This window comes from Mauremys reevesii, linkage group 5 (genome assembly GCF_016161935.1).
Source record: "Mauremys reevesii isolate NIE-2019 linkage group 5, ASM1616193v1, whole genome shotgun sequence".
NCBI classification, from domain to species: Eukaryota; Metazoa; Chordata; order Testudines; family Geoemydidae; genus Mauremys; species Mauremys reevesii.
Genome location: NC_052627.1, coordinates 82,989,394 through 83,016,259, shown reverse-complemented (window position 1 = coordinate 83,016,259; position 26,866 = coordinate 82,989,394). Strand labels below are relative to the sequence as shown.

Here is a 26,866-nt window from a genome sequence, read left to right as displayed (position 1 = left end):
TTATGACTAGGTGCACAGGGTCACTATGCCATTGAAATTTGGCTTGGCCACCCCTCTCTCCAACCAGCCAGGTTACATGGTCTTGCAGTCAGGCACATGGGTAGTCTGTTCCTGTATTGTGGAATCCAGGGAGGCCCCAATTTGTTCATTGTGTGGGTGAGAGGGAGGGGAGACTCTCCAGCTGAAAGAGGCCCTGGGTCACCCTGGAAGAGGAGAAGGGAGAAGGGGATGAGCGGGGACCAGAACAAGGGACCTGCCTGTTGAGGGACCGGAATTTCCTCCCTACGCCAAGAAATATCTGAATTGGCACTGTTGCCCAGAAGTGGTGCAATGTAGGTGGTGCCATGACTCCAACCCTTTAGTCCTTGCATACAGAGCTGGCTGACCATAGATCTGCCTGTTGTAACCTCTGAAGGGGTGGCATAAAAACTGATCTTTGGGCAAAGGCCTGCCTGAGCTCTTACTGGGATGGTGCAACTCCACACTGACCCCTAATTAGGTATAGCCCTTGATGTATTTCTTTTATCATTGTCCAATTTTGTTGATATCCATGAAGTAGACTAGCTTGGAGCTTCGGACTGGACATTTTGTTTTTGTATGGACATTCATTAAATCCGTTTACAGTTGCTAATGTAATCTTTCTGCCGGTGTAGTTAGCAGCAACAAGAGCTGGGCTCAATATCTAGAGGTTCCTCTTTACAATACAAAAGAGAACTAACTTAAGCCTCCACCCAGTAATTTGGGACACATAAACATCACCCTGGGCCCCTCTCAGAGGTAAGTCTTCCCCACTCGCAAGCATTGAATCTGTGTGTAACAAAAGAAAACTTTTTTTATTGCAAGGAAACCCAGCATTAATTTGGGAAAATGCCACAAGCTCAATTTGAAAGTGCAAACACCCACCCCACACTACACTAAGCAGTGTCCTTTTGTCTCAGTTCCCCAGCGGTCAGTGTGAAAGTCTGACATACAAACCGCCCTTTTGACATGCCATTTCACTTTCCCTCTGCTGCACAGTTGGTTGTCCTTCATCAGTGAAGACCCAGAGTTCAGAGATGCATTCATGTGTGTCAAGTAGTGCCTCCACTACTGCGACCACCTCTGCAACTGGCTCACTGCTGCTGCCACTGTTCTCTGACGTTGCTCACTGCTTCCTGCTGCTGTTATCTTTGCTGGCCACCATCTCTGCCAACTGTTCACTGCTAATGCTTGCTGCTCATTACCACTTCTGCAATGCCACGTTCTCAGGTTCTCCCACTTAGCTCAGCACTTAGTGATTTCAGCTTTTGGTGATTTCACTTGCTAGTGGAGAACCTCTGTGCTATTGCCTCTTCATTGTCTTTTACTGCAACACTATCCCCATACCAGTTTTAAGGCCTAGCCCCCAGACCTGTTCATCAGTGATTTTACCTCTAGTAATCTCTGAACAGAAACAAGGACTCTTAATTGAGTCCACTCAGCATATTTTTAAACATTGGAGAGGGAATGGTCAACTGGTGTCTAGGATTCTTTAGGCAGAATCAGAACCTGCTCCCGTCCCTCTCTCATCTTTGCATTCCTACCCCTGCTTAGCAAGTCAGGTTCTGTTTACTGTGATAGCCTCAATCAGGGCAGGCTAAGTACCGTTCTGCTGCCCTTTACTCATACAATAAGAATAACATTTTGTTACCCCTGCATTCAATACTAGAGTGAATTGAATCCCAAACCAGCCTAAACTGATCACTTTGTCAATGCAGCTCTGTCAGAGTAGGTGTGTCTATGAAAATATGGTCTGCTCCTGAGATCTTTTCCCACCAGTGCATCACTAGAAGTTGGGGAGAGCTCATTCAGATCTTGTTTACATTAATATCAGGTACCCAGGTAGAAGAGGCTCAGGTACCCAGGAAATGAGAATGATGTAACTTACAGATGGGAAAGATTAGTAGAATATAGTTGTATTCATCAATATAAATTAAATTATCTTTTAGATCTAAATGATAAACATCAGAGTATTTTCCCCAGGACGGTAGTCACTTCTAACGCCTCTTTCTCAGTCAGTACTGTGTGATGACTGCCAGCACATCCCAGGATCAAATTTGATTTTCCAGCAATTCTGTTTCTCTCTGAGACAATGGAGCTTTGAGGTAGTAACTTCCACTTTATTTTTGATGACTTCAGTCTCATTTTCAAAATGACTGTCTTGAGAGACCAAATTTTAGCTTGATGGTAAAGGTGCCATTGACGTCAATGGGCATTTGATCACCCCAAGTGGGTGTAATAGTTTCTCCAAGTCTTGGATAGTTACAGAGATGTCCTCCTTTATGGCTGAGCTCAATGACTAATTATTCTGTGGTGTGGAATGAAGATTATTATGATGTTTCCAATAATATTCACAATGTGCTGAGTGCTGTACACACCTAACAGGCACATGGTTTGCCCCAAAGACATCACAATCTAAGACAAAACAGACAGACCATGAAGGGTAGGGGAAGACACAAGTTAGTCAACATGATAAGATTAGCCAAGTTTCGATAATATGTTTGATGACACAACTCAGAAGTTCTCAAGATTTGTACATTATCCTCAGTTGTACCTCAGACTAATCATTGTGAGCTAACTTCTTGTAGATGTTGCTGTAGAAGGGATCTGAATGGGGAGAGGGTAGTTGCCGTTTGGATGAGAACAGAAATGATGCCCCAACTGTTGGGGGACAGAGTAGAAGAAAGCATAAAGACAGTATTGGGAAAAGCAGAAAGAAAATGGAATGTTAGAGGTGAGAGAACAACACCAAATGAGTCAGAAAGGTACTAGAGGCAGTTATATAGGGCTCTGAATGTAAGGAAAAGACACTTGATGTGATGGAAGAGTGGGGGCACATGCAGGGTTTCAGAGAGGGAGGTATATGATTAGGGCAATGGACAAAGAAGCTTAATTTAAAGGTAGCATACTGCATGGATTGAAATGGAGGAGTATGGGTGTCGGGGAGGTAAGGGAGAATCTGGCACTGAGACAGGAGATTGAGGTTCTGAACTAGAGATTTGCCCTGGTATGGGCAAAAAGAAAAGGACAGATCTTTAAGAAAGTTGCAGAGGGTGGAGCAGTAGTATTTGTACATGGTTTGGACGACTGCTCAATTACATGCCTGAGTGACAGACTGAATGGTGGTGGTGGTGATAATAGGAAGAGAGAATGGATGTGGGAGCTGGGAGGTTATGGGAGAGAAATTTGAGTTCATTTTTGGGTCATGATAAACTAAAACTGACAGCAAGTCTGTTATATCATTTACATTCTGCATTATTGTTTTGGTCTATTCTCAAGTCCTGAGTAGAGCTGGACAAAAATTTTCACACAGTTTATTTGACGAAAAATGCAGTTTTGGTCAGTAAGAACTATTAATGAATTTGACACTAATCATTTCAGGTGTTCACAAAACAGCCAGCAGAGGAGGAGTTGGTAGGACTGTAGGGCTCATGGGGGATGTGGGAAACCCAAGTTCAAATCTCTGCTCTAGAACAGGTCTAAACTGGACATTTTTTATTCACTAACAGAAAATTTTCCCAATTTTTCGCAACTGACACCAAACTGAAATATCTGATTCACCCAATTCTACTCCTCAGTGTGCAAGGTATCATGCGACGAAGGCAAAGGAACATAGAGAGTCACTTTCTTCTAATATTGTATTTTATTAAGATAAAGAGAACAGTATTATCTCTAAATCTACCCTGATTCACTCTACAGAATTTGCTTGGCACCTTCTCCCACTCCTTGCTGCCTGGCTTTCTGCTATAGGTTTAGAGAAACAGCACACACATTCTCACTTATAAGGTCACCAGCTTAGAGGTCTTTTGCCAAATGTTTGTTGAAATTAACTATAAAGAAGTAGGCAATTGGGAACTTCAGGTTGATTTAGCTGCTCAGGCTCTAAACAGACCTCCCATTCTTAAGTTTCAAGGTTAAGAAAAGGAACATTTCTATGAAAAATAATCACTGTCCACATTAAGTGGCTGTTTGGCCTTTTAGCTCTCCATATTATGGCTCTATGAGTCTTTACAAAAGGTATGTGGGTGGTGGTGGTGGTGGTGTGTGTGTGTGTGTGTGTGTGTGTGTGTGTGTGTGTGTCAGTGTCAGTCAGGCGGGGGGGGGGGAGAGTTGTAGAAGGAATGAGAGGAAAGGGTTTGAAACCTGCAAATCTCTGATTTTTGTACATTCCTGGATCATAGAGTCTTTTTATAACTTAAAAAAATTCTCCCTCAGTTTATTCCAAGTGTGAACCAAAAGCCTATTTGTATGACCAAGTAATAAACAAGGGTGAATCGTGGATGTCTAGGGAATGGGGGTACTGAACTGTAACAGCTCGGTTACTTCAGTTGCAGATTGTTAAGTCAGAATGAGTTACTGAAAATAAATAGAGAAACTGAAAACTCTGGGCCAATGAAAGATTGCAGCCTATTTTACTTCTTACTAAGATCCCTTCTGTAGTGATCATATACTATTGTATGCTATTATTTATTGTAATAGTTATGAATCAATTATCAGCAAAATATGGTTTAAGACAGCTTAGGAAAACTCTCATGAAAATTTACAAGTCCAGGCACAAGGTCTACTCGCCAGCCCTTTACCCTGATGACTGATGATAATGAATTTTTCAGGGCAGACTTTTTAGGAACAGTTTGTAGAAAGGCATTTTGCAGCACCACACTGCTATGTGGGAGTTTTTATATGAAAGGGCAGGGAGAAAAGCACATATCCCCACCTCACATGGGTGGCCAGCTCCCTTATCTGGTTCTTGAGGGTCGGATGTGGCCATGATTCTGATTACTCCAACTCTTCCCTGCTCCTTTTCAGGTGAGTTGCTGCAGGAGGGAGGGAAGATAAACTTGGCAGTAGCCCCATTCTGCTCAGCTCTTTACACAGGCTGCTCAATCATGGGTCAGACAGTGAGGTTCCTTATTCCCTCCCACTCTGCAACCACACCAGAGCCAACTCCCATCTTGCCCTGTGTATTTTACCCAATCAAAACAAAACAAAAAAATCAACAAACCAATGTACTTGCTGTGGGTGAGGGGACAAATAGAATTTTATAAGGTTGATTTTATACACACACACACACACGCGCACACACACACACACACATCACTGCTCCTAACAGTGTTCCATTTATTTAATTAATATGCCACTTGCGAGCTGCAACTGGGAATTTCTCTGTCTCTCCACAACTCACATACATAACTAATATAACATATAATTTAAGAGTAAAATATATCTAGTTTAGTAATTATGACTGTATAAATAGTGCCACTATAATAAGGGATGGAGGTCTAAAAGTGCTTTTTGAGATGTAGTGTAGTGCCAAATTCTAATTTCCAGCAGAATTAATTGCAGCTTTGATTCTGACAATGGAAGATTTTGTGGGAGTAAAGATATATCTTTAATGAACCCAATTGTAATCTGAGCACATGAAAGTTACAGGTTTAATCTTACACACATATGTTCATTCATAGTTGCAGTCAACTCCAATGGAGATTTACATTTGGCACTATGCTATACCTCACGGGCCAGTTGAGGCCTTGGGGTCTGGCTAAATTATATGGGAGTTAGGCACCAAGGCACTCTTGATAATCCTATGAGATACCTATCTACATCTTTAGGTACCTAAGTACTTTTGAAATTCTGGCCTTTAAGTCTCACAACACTGGAGCAACAATGGAGCAATCCCTAAATACCTTTAAAAAATCTAGGCCCGATAGGGTACTAGAGAGCATTGCCTCCACGTGTTACCTGGAGGAATGCTGAGCAACAGTGAGATCATGGTGGTGATGGGCACTCAAAGGAGTTACATAGCTTTAGCGGATTACAGGGTGGCAGGGTGACTTTCTCCAGTATAGAATGTGTTAGGTATTTTGGTGCAACACTAGTCTTAGTACTTTGAAGACTAAAACATGTTTGCTGGCCTTCTCACAAGGATATTTTGATGTACAAGATAAGGGACAGATTTGATTATAAGGGTTAAGAGCCTAACGATGCAGATAGGCACCTAATGGGATTTTCAAAGGCACCTAAATTGCTTAACTCCCATTGACTTCAATGAGACTTAGGAGTCTAAGGCCATGGCTACACTTGCAAATTTGCAGCACTGAAAACACACCCTCTCCAGCGTTGCAAATTGCGGCGCTGCAAAGCGCCAGTGTGGTCAAAGCCCCAGCGCTGGGAGCACGGCTCCCAGCGTTGTACGTTATTCCCCACAGGGAGGTGGAGTACGGACAGCGCTGGGAGAACTCTCTCCCAGCGCTGGTGCTTTGACTACACTTAGCGCTTCAAAGCGATGCTGCGGCAGTGCTGCCGCGGCAGCGCTTTGAAGTGCAAGTGTAGCCATAGCCTAACTTGCTTTGGCCTTTTTGAAAATCCTAGTAGTCTCCTATCTGCATCTGTAGGCTCCTAAATATCTCTGAAAAGCTGGCTAATTGGGACAATTTTTGTTGTCTTTATAAATGAAACATTTAATATTCATCTTCAAATACCCATACACGTTGACATTTGCCTACAATCTCCAGACTTTTGGATTTACATTCTTAACAGACATGCTTCATTCACAGCACTAAATAGTACATGATTTGCCATTTGCAGTGCACTGCTCTACCAGGTGATCATGCCATGCAGAGTGGCTATTCTCCAGCTCCATTTCCCTCCAAAGGCCCACAGATTGTATAAAGAGTGTTTGCACAGAGACCTTCCACAAGCTCCGGGGGAGGTGAGTACATGCTGTGCATCTACTACTAGAGCTGGACAAAATGTGGGATTTCCAGTATGCAGGAAATGTTGCATTTTCTAGACTTGGTTTCATTTCCCAGGACCGTGACAGTGGTTGAGTGAAAGTGATACCTTTGTCAGTTTAATCACTACTACTAACCGTGGTAAAACTGACAAGAATATTATTTTCACTCTGCCCCTGATAGGGATCCAAGACTCTGCAGCTTCAGCGCAGCCTTGCCATGGTGACTACCCCAGACAGGGGACCTCACGACTTCAAAGTTCCTGGCTTCACAGCTGGAAGTCCTAAAGCCCCAGATTCAGCTGGGGTTCTCAGCATTTCCAGGCTGTGGAACTGGGAGTCAAGCCCAAGGTAGAGCTGTGACACTCTGGGCTGTCAGTCTTCTGGTTCCAAAGCAGGGAGTCTGGAAGCCCCAGCATGGATGTCTGCTCCAAAGCTATGGAGCCTGGTAGATCAGAGATCCCAGTTCCAGGGCAGCTCACATAAGTGTCTGTCCCAGAGCTACAGACTCCAGCAACCCAGGTTCTCCAGCAGTCCACCTAGCAAGCTCGCAGGAACCCAGGCAGATTTTCTTTGATTTGCTGAAACTTCATCAAACTCAAGATGTTTCTGCAAAACATTTTGTGTTCTACAAATTGGCATTTTCTGACAGAACTCTGTTTTCTTGAGAAATTTCTGACCAGTTCTACTTCTCCTCATGCTGTTTTCCAGGCCTTTTCCACCATATTTGCATTCATTTGCTTCCCTTCTTACCTTGCAAAGGAAGGGAACATTTGGTGCATGGTGGGTGAGACACTTGAAAGCTGAAAATTTTAGATAATATATCTGTTTCTTTTGCTGGTCAACCTATTTCTGCCTATTTCCAATGTGAAATTTATATATATATAAGTTCAGAGACAGATTTAGGAACAAAATGACAAAGGAACAAAGGAATAAATCATAAAGAAACTAAAAGCAAAGCACAAAACTTCACAAGAAAAGAAATTGCACCAGATTTTATGAAACATGCCTAGGTTGCTGTAAGACAAAATGTACGTTTCAACTTTAAAGTGATGCTGCTGAAGTGACTGTAAGGCTGTCTTTGTGAAGACCCCTCGTTATTCACTCTTATGACTTCCATATCAAATCTGTTCAGTTTGTAAGTCTGAGAATGATTTTCATAAATGCCTGCACTCAGAATTCTTCCTGGGATCTGAAAAGCAAGAACTGTGTGTGTGTTTGTCTATTACATCACCATCAATAATAAAGAAATTGCAGTTGGAATTTATTTAGCAGTTCTGGGAAAGACACTGTAGTATTCAACTCACCCTGTCCTATCAATTTGTAGTGCTAACAGCAGTAAAATATATTTTTTTGTCAGTAAGCTGATATGATCCTAATGCTCACAGGGAACAGATACGTAAAAAGATGTTATTTTTTAAAAAGTCACTTTTCTGACAATAATCACACTTTAACTCTGAATTTCTTTCTAGTGAATATTTTCTATCAGAATATTTAATAAGACTTTAAACACATTCTAAGTAATATAAAAATGGATATAAACTTAACTAATGAGCCAATGCTGCAATTTTTGGATGTGGGAAGGCTCTTAAAAGAACACATTTTTTGAATCTGGACTACATTGTGACGCCAATTTTCCCATTGTGTAAAACTTATTGCATAATATGACCCTATGTCTTTGATTCATTATATGTGCTTGTATTTCATGCACTTTCTGTTTCTGAATGGAGGATTATTGTGTAAAGGACATATCCTGCAATCATACATAAGTAGCTTTATTCAGGTGATTATACCCACTGTGGACTCCTCATGTGAGTAAAGTTACTTATGTGCACACTGAAAATATTTCCACGATGATGCCCCAAGATTTTACTTGTTTGTTTGCACATTTTGTTTTTTGAGGATTAAAAGCAATGAAGAGCTGTGGTCAAGAGAGGGCCAGACAGCATGGCTCCCAGGTAACACTGTCAGGGAGTTGGGGTAGAACCTCAGGTGCCCAGAGCTGCTGCAGAAGCACAACCTTCTCTACAGGTGATCTTGTATTCACCCCATGGATCATAGGGAATCTTTAGTTTTTTATGGGCTTGATCCTCTCATTTTCCTGCCGGGATTACAGGGCAAACACTACCTCCAGTGAAAGAAGGTAGAGGACTCTTCACAGAGAACCTCTCAGAGTCTGCTTCCCCCTAAGAGGGTATTACTACATTAGACCCTTTGGAAGACATCAGTACTTTTCTCTAATAGGTGAACATGGAGACATTTGGGGGCTTTTGTTTCCCTCCTGCAAAATCTGAGTAACTCCCACTGAAATCAATGGCAGGGAGTTATTCATCCTGGAGGAGATGGGGCTGTCTGGAATAGTGTCCAGGGTCTTCACAGATTTTAGACTTCTTAAAGATATGTGGTCAAATTCTGTGGTCTTTAATTCAGCAAAATGCCCATTGACTTTGATGGGAGTTTTTCCTCAACTGAGGACTATAGATTTTAGACTCTGTGTTGGAGCCAGATCATCAGCTGTTGTAAATAGACAGAGCTAGGCTGATTGATATAGATCATCCAAGGATATGGCCAATGAATTATATGCAGCATGTCTTAATTTTAGCCTCATAAAGATGTGTTACTTTTTATGATTTTCAGCATTCAGGCAACACATCCAGGAATACTAGCTCTACAGTCATCTGGCCGCAGTGTGACCCATACTTCCTTTTCAGAACAGCACTATCTAAATGGCTGCAATCAAATGCAGTCAGAATGTCTGCACTGATGCTTGTTTAAAATACAGCCAAACATATTTTACATACCAGACTGATAATAGTAGCAAATAGGAGCAAAATTGTCCCTTGTTTTTCGTATACCTTGTCTGATAAATATAAGTAGCTAAAATGCTTTTCAAATTACCCAAGAACTCAAAACTGATATATTAACCAATAATGTCCTTATAAGCCACATAGCTGTATTGTAGCAACTTTATCTGTCGTATCTTTTTTGACAGTCTTTTCACTTCATAACCTTGAACAGTGATGTTAAGAAGTAAATGGTTTATATGTAGTTTGTACAGATATTCTTCCCCTGTAAATTTCAGTTGGATAAAAAGTAAGAAAAATCTTATTTGATATTGCTAAAACTTAATTCTTTTTTTTTGCATACTGCTGATGACCTTGTCTAATGGTTAGCTGGAATGGGAGACATTAATCCAAATATTGATCTAGGTCACGCACTTTGTTTCTACTTTTTTTCGCTTTCTATGCAATACAGCAGGAAGGCTAATAAAAATGTTTCTTGGCAGAGGATATTTATTTTGTGATTGTGAAGTAACTATCGCAGTAATTTGGGGGGCTTGCAACCATGTGCTCAGAGTCTACTATGGATACTAAAGTAACTAATATAGACTTCCTTTTTTAGCTAGGCTATGCTCCTTGTCAAATCAGACACCACTTTTAAAAGATGAAGTGAAAACATCTTACATTTATATAGGGAATCCGTTTTAGCTGCACCATAAAAAGAATCTGTCTGAGACACTATGAAATCAGCCACTAGAAAAGCACCCCAATCAGCACAAAATTGGAGCTTTATACATTTAATTAAAAAGAAAGTTTAATGAACTAGAACCACATAGGTACTTGTCCTTGGACAAAAGAAATAGGATACTCTTATTTACTCCTTTCCATGAAACAAGAATGAGGGGATGTTTAAAAAATGGGAAAGGCCACAAATTTTAAAACTGAAAAAAGACAAAATACTTTCCAAACAGTACCTAATTTACTTGCAGAACTTATTATCATGACATCACATTGACATATTTTATCAAGAGCTTAGTATAATTCCAACAAGGACCGGACACTTATGCGGCTAAGAGAGATAAACCCTCATGCTATAGGGCATAAGCCTATCACTGACTGACATAGTTAGGAAGAAAGTTCTCATATGGGCAGGTGATATGATAGTAGTTCACCATGAAATGTCTTGCACCTTTCTCCAAAGCACAGGTTACTGTCAGACAGAGAGAATACTGGACTTGATAAGCAATTGATCTAATCTAGTATGGCAGTTTTTATATTTCTAGGTAGCTACAACCCAAGTGGGACAAAAATCACACTACTGTATTTTAACAACATAAATGCTAATCCATCCAGAACTGTGATGAGACTGAAAGGGAGACTTGAAGATTTCATGCTTTCATCAAAAGGATATAAAAGAGACAATCCCCATCAAGTGTGAATAGTTCTACAAAGGGAGAAGGGTCTTCTATAGGGGAAGCCCAGAAAAGAGGAAAAATCAATCCCAGGACACCCTTCCAAGATAAGTTCTTTAGGAGGACATATTCATTATTTTTAAGGAGGGAGAATCTATGTAGTCCCACAGTACTTAGAAGTATTTTATCTTGTGTTTATCTACACTGATTAAAAAGAGTCGATATAGTCAGATAACTTTGGAAATGTATTTACAAAAAAGAAATAGGTTTTAAATAGCTTATATGAACAAACAGTTGTCTGTTTTCCAGTTTTGTAGCTAATTTTCTGTTCTGCCACTAAAGTGTATGCATTTGAACTGCAGTTTAATTATTGCACAGCCTATGAGCTGCTACTGTACAGCATGCATATAGCAATGGTGAAGGTTTGGAATACAGAGGACATTTTTGTGGCATAGTTCCACCAATGCAGATGTTGCAGGGTAGTGAAAAGCATGTGGTTGATGACAAGGACTGCATCTGCTGACCATGTTTTAAAGTATAATTATGTGAGACAGAACAACCAATGTTTCTAAACTGCTTGCTAATAGACAGCCTCAAAACACTGGGTGATTCAGCTCAGATAAGCACCCAAAAATTCAGATGCTTTAATCAAACTTTACATTAAGTTTCTGAAACACTTGGGTCTTCAGAACAGGGAAGGTATTGTCATGAGAAAAGGCTTTCCAATAAGATCTCTAATAATTCTGCTTCCAGCTTGGCTGGACATATAATGAACACAGTCCCTCTTCTGGCATTTCTACATTTGTGCTTCTGGTCTTGGCTAGAACCTTGCCCACTAATATCTATATAGCTATAGATATTCCAAATACTTCCAGACCTCAAAAAAGACCAGTTCAATGAAAGTTTTAGGTGATGGTTCTGGATGGTTCAGGAGGAGTTCTTAATTTATTTCCTCTGGATCATCTATCTGGGTGAAGCAAACAATTTTTATTTTCTGAATGTGTGAACACTCTTCTGATAAGATTTTTATGAATAAACTCCAGGGCACAGTTTTGCTCTAGTACCAGTGAACAGAGCTTGTCTCAGTGACCGTAGCAAAATTCTACTCCACTGGAAGAAATTGTGAAATTGATCCTGGGAGAAATCTCACAATTTTTAAGAGAAATTTTGGTCCCCCCCCATCTTTCAATTTTGATGTTTTCCACTTTCAAGATTAAAAAAACCCAAACCAGATACATCTGAATCCCACCGCTCACTACGTCCAAAATCATGAATATGTGATATGCTGCTTGACAACAGTAAGAATATTTTTCAAACAGCTTTTCCTCAGGTATAACCGTTTCTGTAGAATTTCATCTTTCAGCTGCATCTCATGTTTCTGCTAGTAAATATTTATCAGTTCATACCTTTATTCTAACTTTTCTGCTGCATGGGAGAAAAAGGTTTTGTTTTGTTTCACAAATTGGGTTGAGATGACCGAAAAACCATGTCTAGCTAGAATGGGCCCCCACCTATATCAGACTCAAAAGCCAGAGACAGTTTTATTGCTTGAACCAGAAATACTTGATTCTTCAGAATACTTGAGAAGTTGGGTTAGGGATGATAATGATTTACATTTATATAGCACTTGTCATCTGGAATGATATAAAAATGCTTTGCAAACTGTGGCATATATTTAGGAGTTACTTCAGGCCCCGCTAAATGCAGCTCTCTCTGGGGCAACACAAAATAAATGTGTAACAGTGCATGGCAACACTACCTATCACTTTAGGAACCAATTTAGAAAAACAATAAAACCAAAGCACTGAAAAGAAGACAGGCCTTTTTGAAGGCTCAAATCTCTTTGCACAAGAACTCCTTTCAATCAGTTTTTTGGCTTCCTGAAAGTGCCTTTTACTGTTAGTTGCCTTTACATTTTTTATCTTGCAAATCCATTTTAAGGCCTGGGTTCTGTAGATCTGGTACACTCATCTGGTATGGCCGCTCTCTTTAAATCATGAATACCCTAGGGCTTTCCTAAAGTTAAGCTCTCCAATTCATTTTGAGGCAAAACCCCAGGGTTGATGACATTTGAAATAATTAGCTGGCCCAGCAAAAGCTGTTAAACTTAATGAAACCAACACCATGGTTCTGTTGGATATCAGCAAAAGCAGGGAATTTTTGAAGGCATAAGAGCAAAACAGATCATAGATCAAGTTAGTGGGTGGATGAAAATGAAAAAGAAGCTCTGCCATGGTGGGGATGGGGGGAATAGAAAATAGGAATCATCCTGTCCAAGCCAGAATGATGAGTTCCTACTTGATTGTACGAGCAGGGCAGAAGAGAAATAAGAGATGAGTATCAAGATGAAGAGCTGGATGGAAAAGAAAAGTCAAGGGAAAGATGAAGTACTGTACCTGGGTGTGTTGAGAAGGTGGAGGGAGAAGGATTGGGTGTGAGGAAGGTTGAAGTGGGCAAGAGAAAGATCATTTTAAAAAACTGGTTAAGCATGGAATAAACAGACAGATATTTATGGCCTTGTCTGAAGCCATTCAAGCTTTTGTATCTCTTAACTCTTCTTCCTATAGAGAAGCATTGACAATTTACAGAAGGACATCCAATAGGTCTATCAGAGCTGCAGCTTGTTGTTTACCAAAATGTGACACTGAAAGTGTAAGCCTCTCTAACATTACCTATTCATTGCTCTTTACTTGTGCTGTTTATGTTGAAAATTATTCTACTGTACTGCTGAGTTGCCAATCTGTTTCCAGGTGCTCTGAAAGGCAGCCAACAGAGCAGTAAATGGTCATGGGTCCCCATTTTAAAATGGGTCTCAATCTGACTTATTAACGTTGCATTCCCAAATTTGTACCCTCAGTCAATTATGGGCAAAATTTAATTTCTGGTCCAATTAATTGTGAACAACCAGCTACCAGATTTGGAGAAAATTGGTTAAAATTACAATTGCATGAATTGCAGGTGGCTGAAACCTCTGTGAATGAGTTCTGATGCATGGTATTGGGATGAATGTACATTTGCTTTCTTCTGATTTTATTTCCTCAGATTTTTCAAGGTGTGGTGGTGCTCTAGATACCCAAATGACAGAACCCACTACTGCCAATTTCAGGTGTGCAGGATGTGAAAGTAGTGTACAGTGATGGAGCAAAATCTGTCAGGAGGAGGATATGAGCTAACAGCATATTTCCATTCTAAGTCCATGGAATCCCATTTCTGCAAATACCGCATGGGAGAGTCTCAGGTGAAATCCATATTCAAGTCAAGTCAATGGCAAAACTCCCTTTGACTTCAATGAGGTCAAGATATCATCCCCCGTCTGTTGCAAGGGTCAGGGGGTCATGTCCAGAGAACCATCTTACATGGGATTTAGTATTGACTGTCATAACAAGGGGTAATGATCTCAAGTTTCAGTGGCGGAGGTTTAGGTTGGATATTAGGAAAAACTTTTTCACTAGGAGGGTGGTGAAGCACTGGAATGAGTTACTTAGGGAGGTGGTGGAATCTCCTTCCTTAGAGGTTTTTAAGGTCAGGCTTGACAAAGTCCTGATTGGGATGATTTAATTGGGGATTGGTCCTGCTTTGAGCAGGGGGTTGGACTAGATGACCTCCTGAGGTCCCATCCATCCCCAGTATTCTATGATTCTATGATTAATTCCTATGAGAACTTGTTCTGAACTCCAGTAATCTTGGAAGTGGGGTTAGAGAGCAGGCATATGGTGGTAGGATCCAGAGAGTAATGCAGAGTGGTTGGCATTCTATGCAAATAGGCCAGGCCCCTGTAGTGCCCCAAGAACTGTATAACTAACTTCCTTGCAGATTTCAGCACATTTCAAGGGTTGAAGGGCCACACGCTGTCTCACTATGCAGGGAAGCAAACCCTGTTCTCTGACCATATGATGTGTGGAGAAACTCCACAAATTTCTGTTCAAAAAATTTCCCACACAAAATCACTCTTCTCATGGGTTTTTTCCACAGTAGGGCTTGATATAATCTTCAATTAAGCTTACCCAGAGGGCTCACACACTTGACAAGTTTTCGTTTGCATCCATAGTTTAATTGCAAAGAGGATTTTCCCAAGCTTTCTTAGCTGTATTATGTCCTATTCATGGAGAGTTACATTTTCATCTCTAACCATGAAAACAGCTTTCAAATTTAGTCAGACATAAACAAAACTAGTAAATTACAGTAGTTAGTAAGTAAGGACAGGAATCTGGTGCCTGATTCTGCATTTCTTATTCACTACAGTGAGCATTTACTCATGTGAGTAAACACTGCTCAGTGCAAGAAAGGCGTGTAGAATTTGGCCTATCATCAGTGACAGGAAATTAAAGTCTAGAATGACTCTGCTTGCAGGAACCAAGGGTGCTGGAACAATTCGTATAGTGGGGGTGCTGAAAGCCATAGAACCAAAACTGTAAGCCCTGTATATGATGGAAACCACTTGAAGTCAGGGGGTGCAACAGTTCCCCAGCACCCCTAGTTCCAGCACCTATGGCAGGAATGTCCTGGATCGGAAATCCCAGCATGAAGAACATTCATAAAATCTTTCCTTCTATCCTGCGCTGTATATTTAAATTCCCTTTTGAAAATAGTTTGGATTCAAGTATTGCTGTCTTCCCCTGTGATATATTATAAAACTTCCATATGACCTAAACCCAAAAGTCAATTCTGTGAAACCTTGATAAATGGACAAGTAACAAGGATCAAATCATACCCTTTTGAGGTGGTGGTAGTGGTGGGAATGGAAAGGGCTTAAACAGAAAATTTCAGCAGATTTCTGCTCTCCATGACTAATGCCACTTCCTTTCAGATTATGGCCTTTTGAATTGCTCTGAATATAGATATGAGAGGACTACATGTCTAGTATAATTGAAACCACAGACCATCTTCAGGGAAGATATCTGCCATTTGCTAAAGCTTTGCTGTGAGGCTGTCCCTAGGAAAGATGACTGCAATTTCCCACTGTTTTAATATATCTGAACCAGAGCCTCCCCACAGGGATGGTGGCCATCATTTCACTGTTGCACATCTCGCCATCTTGAAACCCATCGGTGCGAGACACAAGGAATTGAAACGTGTAACAAATGTCAAAAACGTGGAACCGTCTTGGTTTTGTTGTCCAGTGTGCTGTTATTGACAGATTATAATGACTTTTTACTATAAAACCTTTTGTTGACCAAGTTCTCACTGGCTGAAGTATATAAATCGGTTAAAAAACCAGGGAACCCTAGAAAAACAGAAAATCCATCCTGTGTAACCATAAGTCTCCCTGCCTACACATACTGGTTATCTGCAAGGATGTAACATTCCCTCACAACAATCTCCCTCATTTTATATTTCCCCTTATCTGCTGGAGGCTAAAGAAAGTTCCTTGTGAAGATGCAGAATCTGTCACTGTCAATAGAAACATGCTGTGTGGGCATTAGGGTAAGAGGTGTCTCATGATTTTGCATTTCTTGCCAGGAGTTTGCATTAACACAAAATCTTAATTACCACCTCAGCAACATTAACAAATAATCAGCCTATTCACATATGTAAAGGGTCTTTATTATGAGCTTCAGAGAAGTATTTTCAGTGGAGGCTGCTAAAAGGTTGCATCACTTCCCCTCCTCAGCTGCTGCTGGTCAGGTTTGGTGGAGGGGATGTTGGCGGATTGCTTGTGCCACTCAATCTCCCACTCTCCCAGGTAGTATTTCTACCACTGGGGTCCTTCTGCTTTGGGCTGGAGTGTAGCTAGCCCAGAATCTCTCAAGTTCAGAGTCAGGGAGCCTAATTACTAAAGAGGACATTTCTTCTCCCTCTGGTTAGAATACTGTATATTTATGTTTGGGAAATAGAGAGGACATAGGAAGCAAACAAATTTTTGTAATCGTATTAAATACAAAAGATCAGCAGGAGATATAGCATCTCTATTTGCTTTAGCTGGAGTCAGTTATTTTAGCTTGAGCTCTAACCGAGTAAGACACTGTCTACACTACAACTATAATTGAGTCAAGGGACTTGGTTCCAAGCTGACTGGCCTATGATGCAATTACAACATGGTTTATGAGCTGTAGTGGAGCTGGGACCTACCAGAACAAAGTCTCTGTAACTAGAGCCTGCTGTGGGAACACTGTTAGCTTCCATCTACTCTAGAACTTTGAAACCATGATGTAAAGGCATTGGGGGCAATCAGATGGGAATTGAGTCCACTGACTCAATCACGGCTGTAATTTTGACAAGCCCTAATTCTTAAAACAGGTTAAAAGCTGAAGGGGCAGAGTTGCAGTAAGTGCCGTAGGTGAAAGGTGATGGGGGGGAGGGGGGAGGGAAGATTCACTGTACTACAATCTGAGGTTCAGTAAGCATTATACAAGCCTCTCTGTGGGATTCCATGTGCATTTTACAGTATTTTGCTTTTAGTGACTCTCAGAATATTTGATGCATTTGTTTGTTTTAAACACGCAACTTGCAGTGCAGTGTGACACATATAATCCCTTTACTTCAGAGAGGTGTTACTTTTCCAGTCTACTAAATACAATCCTTTTTATCAAGGGAGGATGACTTTCCTATTTCAATAAGTAAGCTCCGTTTGCCATGATTATTTACATACTATTCATTTCTCTTTGCATTTAAAGGAGAAATTACGTGTTTGACTCAAAGCAAAAACATTTTAGTCTGTGGGTGTTGGAAGAGACTTGGCTTTGGCTACACTTGCATTTCAAAGCGCTGCCGCGGCAGCGCTTTGAAGCGCTAAGTGTAGTCAAAGCGCCAGCGCTGGGAGAAAACTCTCCCAGCGCTGTCCGTACTCCACCTCCCTGTGGGGAATAACGGACAGCTCTGGGAGTGCGGCTCCCAGCGCTGGGGCTTTGACTACACTGGCGCTTTGTAGCGCCGCAATTTGCAGCGCTTTGTAGCGCCGCAATTTGCAGCGCTGCAGAGGGTGTGTTATCACCCTCTGCAATTTGCAGCGCTGCAAATTTGTAAGTGTAGCCAAGCCCTAAGACTAATATATCAAATCATAGCAGACTGTTTTGTCAGTGAACAGAAGGAAAGGAACCCTCAGTTACTCTATCATGAGGAATCTGGCAGAATCTGGCTGCCTGGAACATTTCCATATTCAGGATCACGTCTGTCTCTTTTTGTAAGTGAATGGGCTGAATTTTCAAATTGTTAGGACTTAATTTTCTATTACACTGTTTTTGTTGCTGCTGTTACTCTGACAGCATAAGGAGGTAGAAACAGGCCCCGAGTGTCACCCCCAGGCTCCTAGGGTAAAATCTTGGCTCCGTTGAAGTCAAAGAGAATTTTGCTGTTGACGTCAGTGGAGTCAGGATTTCATCATTGCTGTTTACCTACTTGATCTCAATGTACAATATTTTCATACAAAGCATCCAATAGATTGTAAACTCTCCAGGGTGAGAACCTGTTGTTTGTCTGATATAGTTCAACAACTGTACAGTGGTGTGCATGCCTATTAAAATGATTACTAATTAGCCAACATGAAAGTGGAGAAATCTGATAGATAGATGCTAAAAGGAGATCAGACATAAACATACTACTGAAGGCAAACCATTACTCTGTGAAATAAGCCTTTCAATCACTGGAAAATGCGCTATCTTAGATAGTTGTACTTTTCTTTCCTTCTTTGAATTCCATGTTGATCATTTAGGTAGTAAAAGAAAAGGCTGAGCAGGTCAAAAATTAAAAAAGGAGACGTGGGTGGAGCACCTGGAAAAAAGAAGTTAGTATCTGCCAGGGTTTGGAATGGAGATAGAAAGGCAGAATTGAAGGAGTAGGAAAAAGAAAAATTGTTAAACGAGTAATTTAGACTGGAATGGAAATGGAAAATAGAGAGAAATGGAAAATAGAATAGGGACGTGGCTCAAAAGACAAAGATTAAAAAAAAGAAGAAAAGAAACAAACCACAGAAATGAAGAGTTGCAAATGTAAGAAGTGCAAACCTGTATATACAATAGTGAAGATAGCAAAAAGGAGTGACAATCCAATTATTAGAATAGGGGAAAAAGTCACATATATGGAAAGTTATTTTATTTAAAAGGTAATGAAGAAAGTCTCCAGAGTCCTGTAAAAATCATTTTTGTTGTGAACTTGTTATAGAATTTAACATTTATAATCTAATTTCAGTGTCTGTTGCTGGAGTGGCCAGAGCTCAAGGGCAGACAAACAGGAAGGCCTACCATCGAAATCAAACCTAAATCCAGACACAAACCTGGTTTTCAACTTACAGCCTGACTCTAAATCCCTTTAAAGTTTGCTTGTCACTTAATTGCACTACAAAATCTTGGCAGCCTCCTCACATCACAATTCTAAGCTGTCAAAGTAAGGAAAAGTACATCTAAAACCTCACTAACTACTGTCAACTTTTAGAAACTATTTTCTGACTGAAATTATATACAAGCAGTAAATTCACTGTGTCAGGTCATAAGGCCTGAGCTAGAAAATTAAGGCCCATCAAGCTTACTTGGGCCCTTGTTTTATTAGGTGGCCTTTCTGAGATAATAAAGCCCACCTTAATTTATCATATCCAGAACTAAGGGGCTTTGATCTGAAGTTTCATGTAGTGCAGCTTTCATTTGAACTGACATACAAATAAAAAACTCAATTAAAATACTCAAAAAAAATGCTCCCAGGTCACTCTTTAGTTACAATTACATGCACGGGTAGTGACACACTTTTTAACTACTATACTGCCTTTAAACATCTGGGGTATATCCAGCAAAGTGTAGTGCTATGACCATATGCCATGTGTTTTGATGAGCTACTGAAACCAAAGGGACCTCCTCAGGAAAAGATAAGTCCTAGACATGTTCGATGGTTGCAGCACACAAAGGATTAAGCACTGTGTGATTCTGCAGATGGTGAGCATCCTTCCATAACAGTGACACCACAATAATCCCGTGAATATATGCTAACTAATTAAACATTCTGGTGAAGTTGCATACCAGAAGCAAATCTCTGGTCCCTAAATGCTCCCAAAAAGGGAGACTATTCTATAGTGCTGATAAAAGCTGCTTTCAGATTTCAGGCTGGGATCACTAGCTATGCCACAGAAAACAAAAATGGGATTTCAAAACAGAATATCCCAAGAATCATCTCTGATAATAATTAACAGACTAGTTCCTGTTGAACATTTGGGCATGACTGTGATCTTATTTACTGTACAGCAGCTTTGCATAGATGTAATGCCACTGATTTAAAGGGTGCTACCCCTGACTCACACTGCTGTATAAGACTAGAAGCAGGTCTCTTGCGAGCACATAACAAGATTCAATATTCCTATGCCATGGAAAGACTATAATGGGTAGTATGATCCAGTAGCAGCTCACTGAGTTCAGAGGGCTGCCTCAGGCTTAATTTGAAGCAAGCTCTGCAAGATCTTCAGCATAGGCTTTTACTTGTGGTTTTATATTATATTACTTACATAAAACAAATTCTCCAGTGTTCTTTCTAATTCTCCTCCCATCCTTGGGAAAGACTTCAGCAACACTCATGTCCATGAGCAACCCTACAAAAACAAAGCAATAATAAGTGTCAAGAGGATGATGATTACAGATAAGTCTGAACCACGTCTGAATCCAGATTTGGCTGCAAATCCAAATTTTGCAGCTGCCTCTTTTCTTTTCTCTAGAATAGGTCAACCCCAAGCTCTTGGTCAAAACAGCTATGAGCTTCCGAACTGTAGATCCAGGCTAGGGTGCAAATGTTGTGGATGCTTCTATCTTAAAAATAGGCTGAGCTAAAAAACACACTCTGACATTTTGAGATGATTCAGATCCAGATCTGAACACTGTGGCTCTCATCTCTAATAATTATAAAATAGAGAGGAAAAATGTACCAAAAAGGATGAAAAATACCTTGACAGTAGCCTTTTAACTCCTGTAGAACATAACAATCAATGTTTTATTATTCTTCAGAGGCAATACATTATGGCAAGCTGTTCGTTACATTCATTAGATAGGGATTTTTTCCTATCTACTGTCAGTCAGTCAAAAAAAAAAAAAAACCAAGAAGAAACACAGTATTTGATGGCACATTTTTCTGCTAAGGCTGCTTCTTGAGGTGGTCCAACAGGTCTAATGTTCAGATTTTATCAGGACCAGCAGCTAGACCAACAAATATATCAGTGTGATCGATGAAAGAAAAATTAACACACACACACACAGTCAGAATGCAATTCATATGGACAGAAAAAGAGAGGTGAGCTTATAACAAAGAAACAGAATTTTTCGTGGAGAAAAAACAACTTCAACTATGATGTTTCTTACATTTTGTTTAAACAAACAAACAAACAAAAATGATGAGTGATATCCTGTAGCAAATAAATCCAGGGAAAACCCAGCTCCAGAGACTTTGGACCTGATTTTGATCTCATACTAGTGAAAATTACCAGTAACTCTGACACATCACAAGAGTTACACCAGTGTGAAGTGGAGTAAGTGAAATCTGAATCAGGTGCCTTGTTTGTAGGCATGCTATAAATAAGTAAGCACTCCTCTCTACTGCTGCTGGAATTATTTGAAAAGACTTATACTTGCGCAGACCCCTGAATCTATGGCATAGGCTTTCTGTTCCAGCAGAGATGTGCTTGGTGCAGGACCAGAAAGGTAAGGCAAAGTTATATTACTCCAGCTTTATGCTCCCCAGCTCCCAAGGCCATCTGGCACCCGCTCATTCTCTGGTGTAAAATAGAGTAGCTTTTAAATTTGACTGCCTATAGTGCCAAGAGAGGTGTTCTGACAGCTGGGGATGGAAGGATGCTCCAGCTATGCCCTCCTTTCCTTGGTAATGCCACCTGTGCAAGGGTGAGGAAGGAAAGGAATAGATCAGTAGCTTCTGTGTTGGCGCTGTGGCACCCAGGGATTCTCCTACACAGGTGGTGGTGTGGGGGAAGGTAGTAGAGCCCTGCATGGGAGTAGTGTAGAGCCCTATAGTGGGACTGGGATCCTGGGCAGGACCCACTGCCATAATGGTGGGAGTGGGATTCAACAATAGTCCCATGCAGGGATCTAGAAGGTCACAGGTATCTAGCTGCTTTACACCACTAGAGCAGTACAAAATGTCTGAGTGGCCCCAGTTTGTTCCTCTTCTAAAGAGGACTGTCGGAAATTAGGGCAAGTATGTCCCACAGCTTTTAGAGCTGAGGATGAAGGATCAAAGCGAGAAACTAAAGTACAAAACAGAAACTGAATAGTCAGCAACTGTATAAATGAAGAAGCAGCAGCTCTTCTTCATCCTTCTCCTCCCCTTCATCCTTGTTTTCATTCATCTATGATATAAGCAAAGCGTGCCATTTGAAGGAACACCTTCGTGAAAGGAGACACTGTGGTAGGTCACCTATAGGAGAAACTGGTGGAATACTTTCCTGGTAAATACTGAAATATGAGTAGGGAAAGAAATGTTTAGCTGGTTACTTGGTGGAAGTGAAGAATGTCTGTTATTTGGAGAGGCACACATATTAGTAGAACTTGAAAGGTTAAATAGATATAAATTCCTGAGGGGTAATAGTGCAATTTAAGACTATGTTGAACGCTAGTAATATAATGGTGAAATATGCTCAACAGTGCTGCTACCTAGCATTTTCAATTTTAGCCTTATCCATACAGTAGAGCGATGTCTTTTTATGATATATTTTATTGTGTATTTTACTATGTATTTGCATTGTGTACTTCCATTGTGCATTCTTGTTGTGTATTTTAATATGATATATAACTCTGCTACAACAAAAGCTGATGCAATAAAGCTTGAGTGATTGATGCTGCTCGTGCACTGAAGACTGATACTATGAATCAGTTTGAATTTACAATTTGGCAGTAAACTAATACTGATACAAAAGCTATTTGTGAAGCACAAAGCTTGTCCTCTTATATTCTGTTAGTGTTTACATTATGTTTCTGACTGGATTAGAGGTGTCCATTAACTTACCTAACTGGGATAACAGGGGTAAAAAATAAATATATTCCTTAACATCACAGGGTATGATATACTGTGTGATTTAAAAAAAAATACCAGTCAGAAATCCTGAATTCACTTTCTACTTGTAGTTTTGTCCTTGTAAAGAAACTGAATATGATATGCAGGATTTCCCTACAGCACAGCTGCATCTTTTAAATATAGAAAGCTGTCAAGATGTTCATAAATAAAAGTTACTTAAAGCAGGATATAAGGATAAGATCATAGAAATGTAGTGCAGGAGGCAATATTGAAAGGTCATCAAGTCCAGTCCCCTGCTCTGAGGCAAGACCAAGTAAACTTAGAGTATCCCTGACACCTGTTTGTCCAAGCTGTTCTTAAAGAACTCCAATGACAGGGATTCCATAATCTCCTTGGGAAGCCTATTCCAGAGCTTAACTATCCTTGTAGTTTGAAAAATTTCCTACTATTGAACCTAAATCTCCCTTGCTGAAGATTAAGCACACTACTTCTTGTCCTACCTGCCACTTGATCCTCATCCTCTTTATAACAGCCCTTAACATATTTGATAACTGTTATCAGCCTCCAGTGAGCCTGAAGCCCCAACCTTTGGCCTGCCTTCCTCAGGGCTGAAACCCTGAGTGCTGGTGCTCCCCAGCGCACCTGGTGGAGCTTCATTTAGGGGAGGGAAAGGGAAGGTGGACACCTGTCCCCCTCCTCTTATGAGTCAGCTCTGGGCACCAGCTCCCCCAAGCCCACCAGCATGAAACTAGTCACTCCTCTCTCTGCATTAGTTCCCCCTGCACTAATTGCCCACAGCCTCCCAGAGTTTTGCAATCTGGTCAAAAGCCTCTGGCAGTCCGGATTGGATTGTGGTCTGCCTATTGACTACCCCTGCTCTAGGTGCTTACAAACTGATTGTTTAATTATTTGTTCCAGTATCTTTCCGAGTATTTAATTTTGGCTGATTAGTCTATAATTTCCTGGGTCCTCTTTGTTTCCCATTTTAAAGATATATTCTATATTTGCCCTTGTCTGGTCCTCTGGGATTTCACCTGTGCTCCATGAGTTCTCAAAGGTAATTGGTAACAGTTCTGAGATTGCTTCAGATAGTTCCTTAAAGATGCTTTTCTTTAGAGCAAGTTGGACAGTTCTCCCTACTGATCTTCACTTTGGACCCGATTCTGAGAGATGCCTAATACCCACAGCTCTCCTTAGCAGAGGTAGGCAGCACTTGCCTGAAGACAGGCTCAGCAGTCTAAGATCGGTTATGGAAGGAAGGGGAGAGGAGGGGAGGAAACCCTATCAAAATCTGCCAGCTACAGGATGGGGTGGAACTAGACCTCCTGAGCACATTAGCTGAGCTTTGCAACAAACAAAAAAATAACAATTATGATTAAAATGACTCCAGGAAGCCCCTCAGAATAGAAGATTCCATCCCATCATGCTTGATTGGGGAAAAGAGAGAAGCTAGTGCAACTCAGTCAGTCTTGTTTCATCTCCTCTCTCAAAGGGAGAAAGGGAGACTGGCAGCTCTTCCTGTGGCTGGAACACTGCTGAGTTGGTCGGACAAAACAGCAGCCTGCTGATCTCCCCAGAATAACTTCCCTGTTCTCGCAACACATTGCCAGTTTGGGATTTCTTTGAAGTGGGGGACAGACATTAAGAGTATCAGATTCTTGGCTGGCCTTAACCATCATAGCTCCCTTTACTTTTCTCCAAGTTGACCTGACAGATTCCTTGGTGGGGATACAGAACTTTCTCCCTCCCACAGCTAGCAGATGTCTTTTGGTGTATGCAGGACAGATCAGGGTTAAGGTCTCTTTTTCCTGGAAAGGGTTAACAAGCTCAGTAACCTGAGAAACACCTGACCAGAGGACCAATCAAGGAACAGGGTAATTTCAAATCTCTGTGGAGGGAAGCTTTTGTCTGTGTTCTTTGTTAGAGCTCTCTTTGGATCTAAGAGAGGTCACTCATGTCTCCAAGTTCTCCTGGAGTAGTTTCTACTATTTAATAGTGAGTATTAATTAGAAAGGCGGATTAGTCTTTTGAGTTGCTTTCTATATTTGCAATTGTGTGTTTGCTAAAGGAAATTCTTTATTCCTGTTTGCTGATATTGCTTTTACTGAGGGAGAGGGAGGGGGAGGGGGAATTATCTCCAGAGATTGATAAGTTTAGACCCTGTATTGTTTCATCTTGGTTACAGAGACAGTGACTTTTCTTTTTTTATTCTTTCTATTAAGGACTTGGTTGGTCTTTCCTTGGGTGGATTCTCAGGGAAAGGGGAGGGGGAGGTATCCCTCTGTAGTTAAATCCCGGTGTCCCTCCTAGGAAAAGGGAGGGGGGAGGAAGCAGGGGGGAATGGTTTATTTCTCCTGGGTGTAAGAACTCCATGGATTTGGGGCTCTTGGAATCCCCTAGGATTTTGGGGAAGGACTGTGTCTCAATCCACATACCTGATTGAGTGGTGGCAGCTTTTACTAGATCTAAACTAGGATTTTAGTTTAGAGGGAAACCAAGGCAGGTCCCCACATTGGAACCCAACAGCTCCAAGTGGGGGTGAGACCTATGACAAGGGCATGTTTCTTTCCCCTCTAGCAGCTGATCTCCATAGACAGCTGCTGCTGTTTGAAGTCTCTTGCTCCTCCCCCTTGTTTACCCTTGCCAGGCTTTTAAGCAGTACAGTGGGAAAAGAACAAAATGGGCTAGTTAGAGAAGACCTCATAATGGGCTAAATTTCAAGTCATTAGGAAGAAAAGTAGGCATTAGCTCGAGATTGCTCAATAACTCACTCTAGCCTTTCTGGCCTACAAAATGAGGTCAATGATGACTCAAGCTGCCCTCAAACCCTACAGTTAGCACTGACAGGCCCACGGAGAAACACAGGCTGTTTAGAAATTTTTAAACGGTGTCAGCTACATTGATTCCAGTGCTATGGAATAGGGACAGCATAGAGATTTTACAGTTTTCCTCACTCACAATGTAAATAGCATGTTAATTGTATCCATTTGCGTGAAATGAAGTAAAATATTTGGGAAGTCCAGGAACATTAGAAATATTTGAAAAACTCATGAGTTGCAGATGATTTTCTTTCAAGAGTAAGAAAAAAGAGAGAGAGAGAGAGATCCAGGTTCTTGGCTGCTATTAGGGTCTCACATATCAAAGCAGGGCAAGCTGAGATCTTCCTGGGGGAGGAGAACTGTGGTGAATCACTTCCCAGCCCCACCCAGCAGTTTGTTTAAGAGCAACAGAATGGGGAGGCTGCCTGTCACCCTGGCAATGGGATGAAGCATCATGGAGCAAATGTGGCATATGAAAGGGAAGAAGGGCAGGATCTAATGGGGAAGATGATGGCCCATAAAAATACTGATAGGTGAGAGTCCTATGAATCCTGATTTGACTAGCTGTCCTCTGTCATTGCTTATAGGGGGCAAGAATCCAAAGCTAAGTTTTGCGAGAAATAGCACATGCTTCAATTCTTACAGCTTCACTGCAAATTATTTTAGAAGGTGGAAATGCTGGATAAGCAGATAAGCTGGGTAAGCATGCTTGCCTTGTTCCTGGATAAGAGTTAACTTCTGTTTAAAAAAGCAACTGCTAGTAAAAGTCCCAGATGTATGATATAACATCAAATACACACTCCCCCAGTAAGCTATTGTTATTGGTGAAGAGCAATCACTGGAAACTTCATGAATTTTAATGGGACAATTACACACTGATCAATAATGTTACATTTAATGATTTCTTTTTCACCAACTTTTCAGTGTTGTCAGTTGACCTTTAATGGGGATTCACTGATGCAAAACACCTCTCCAGTAGAATCCAACATAATGAGGATAGTACTTTTAAAAGCTCAAGTGACACCTTCCAATTCAACTAATGAAAAGTGATCCTGAATTATCTGCTGTAATGAAAATATCAGAGAAGAGAATTTTCTTTGCCTCCTGAAGTCCTAGCCATTGTCCCTGACAGGCAGGTTCCAATGAAGACAGAGCTCATTAATTATCTTCAGGTTT

At 40.9% G+C, this 26,866-nt stretch overlaps 2 long non-coding RNA genes across 4 annotated transcripts in view; both read left to right on the top strand.

Annotated features, from left to right (window-relative positions):
* The window catches only part of LOC120405774, a 44,926-nt gene extending 28,867 nt beyond the window's left edge, over positions 1–16,059 (top strand). The window contains exons 2-3 of the long non-coding RNA XR_005598857.1: positions 13,983–14,178; positions 15,748–16,059. This is a non-coding gene — a long non-coding RNA (uncharacterized LOC120405774). The remainder of the gene's footprint in view (positions 1–13,982; positions 14,179–15,747) is intronic.
* A 7,952-nt stretch (positions 16,060–24,011) lies between these two features.
* The window catches only part of LOC120405772, a 65,292-nt gene continuing 62,437 nt past the window's right edge, over positions 24,012–26,866 (top strand). For 2 of the 3 annotated variants that reach the window (XR_005598853.1, XR_005598854.1), the window contains exon 1: positions 24,030–24,073. This is a non-coding gene — a long non-coding RNA (uncharacterized LOC120405772). Of the gene's footprint in view, positions 24,074–26,866 lie in introns of all 3 variants that reach the window. The other variant, XR_005598855.1, reaches the window with a different exon arrangement.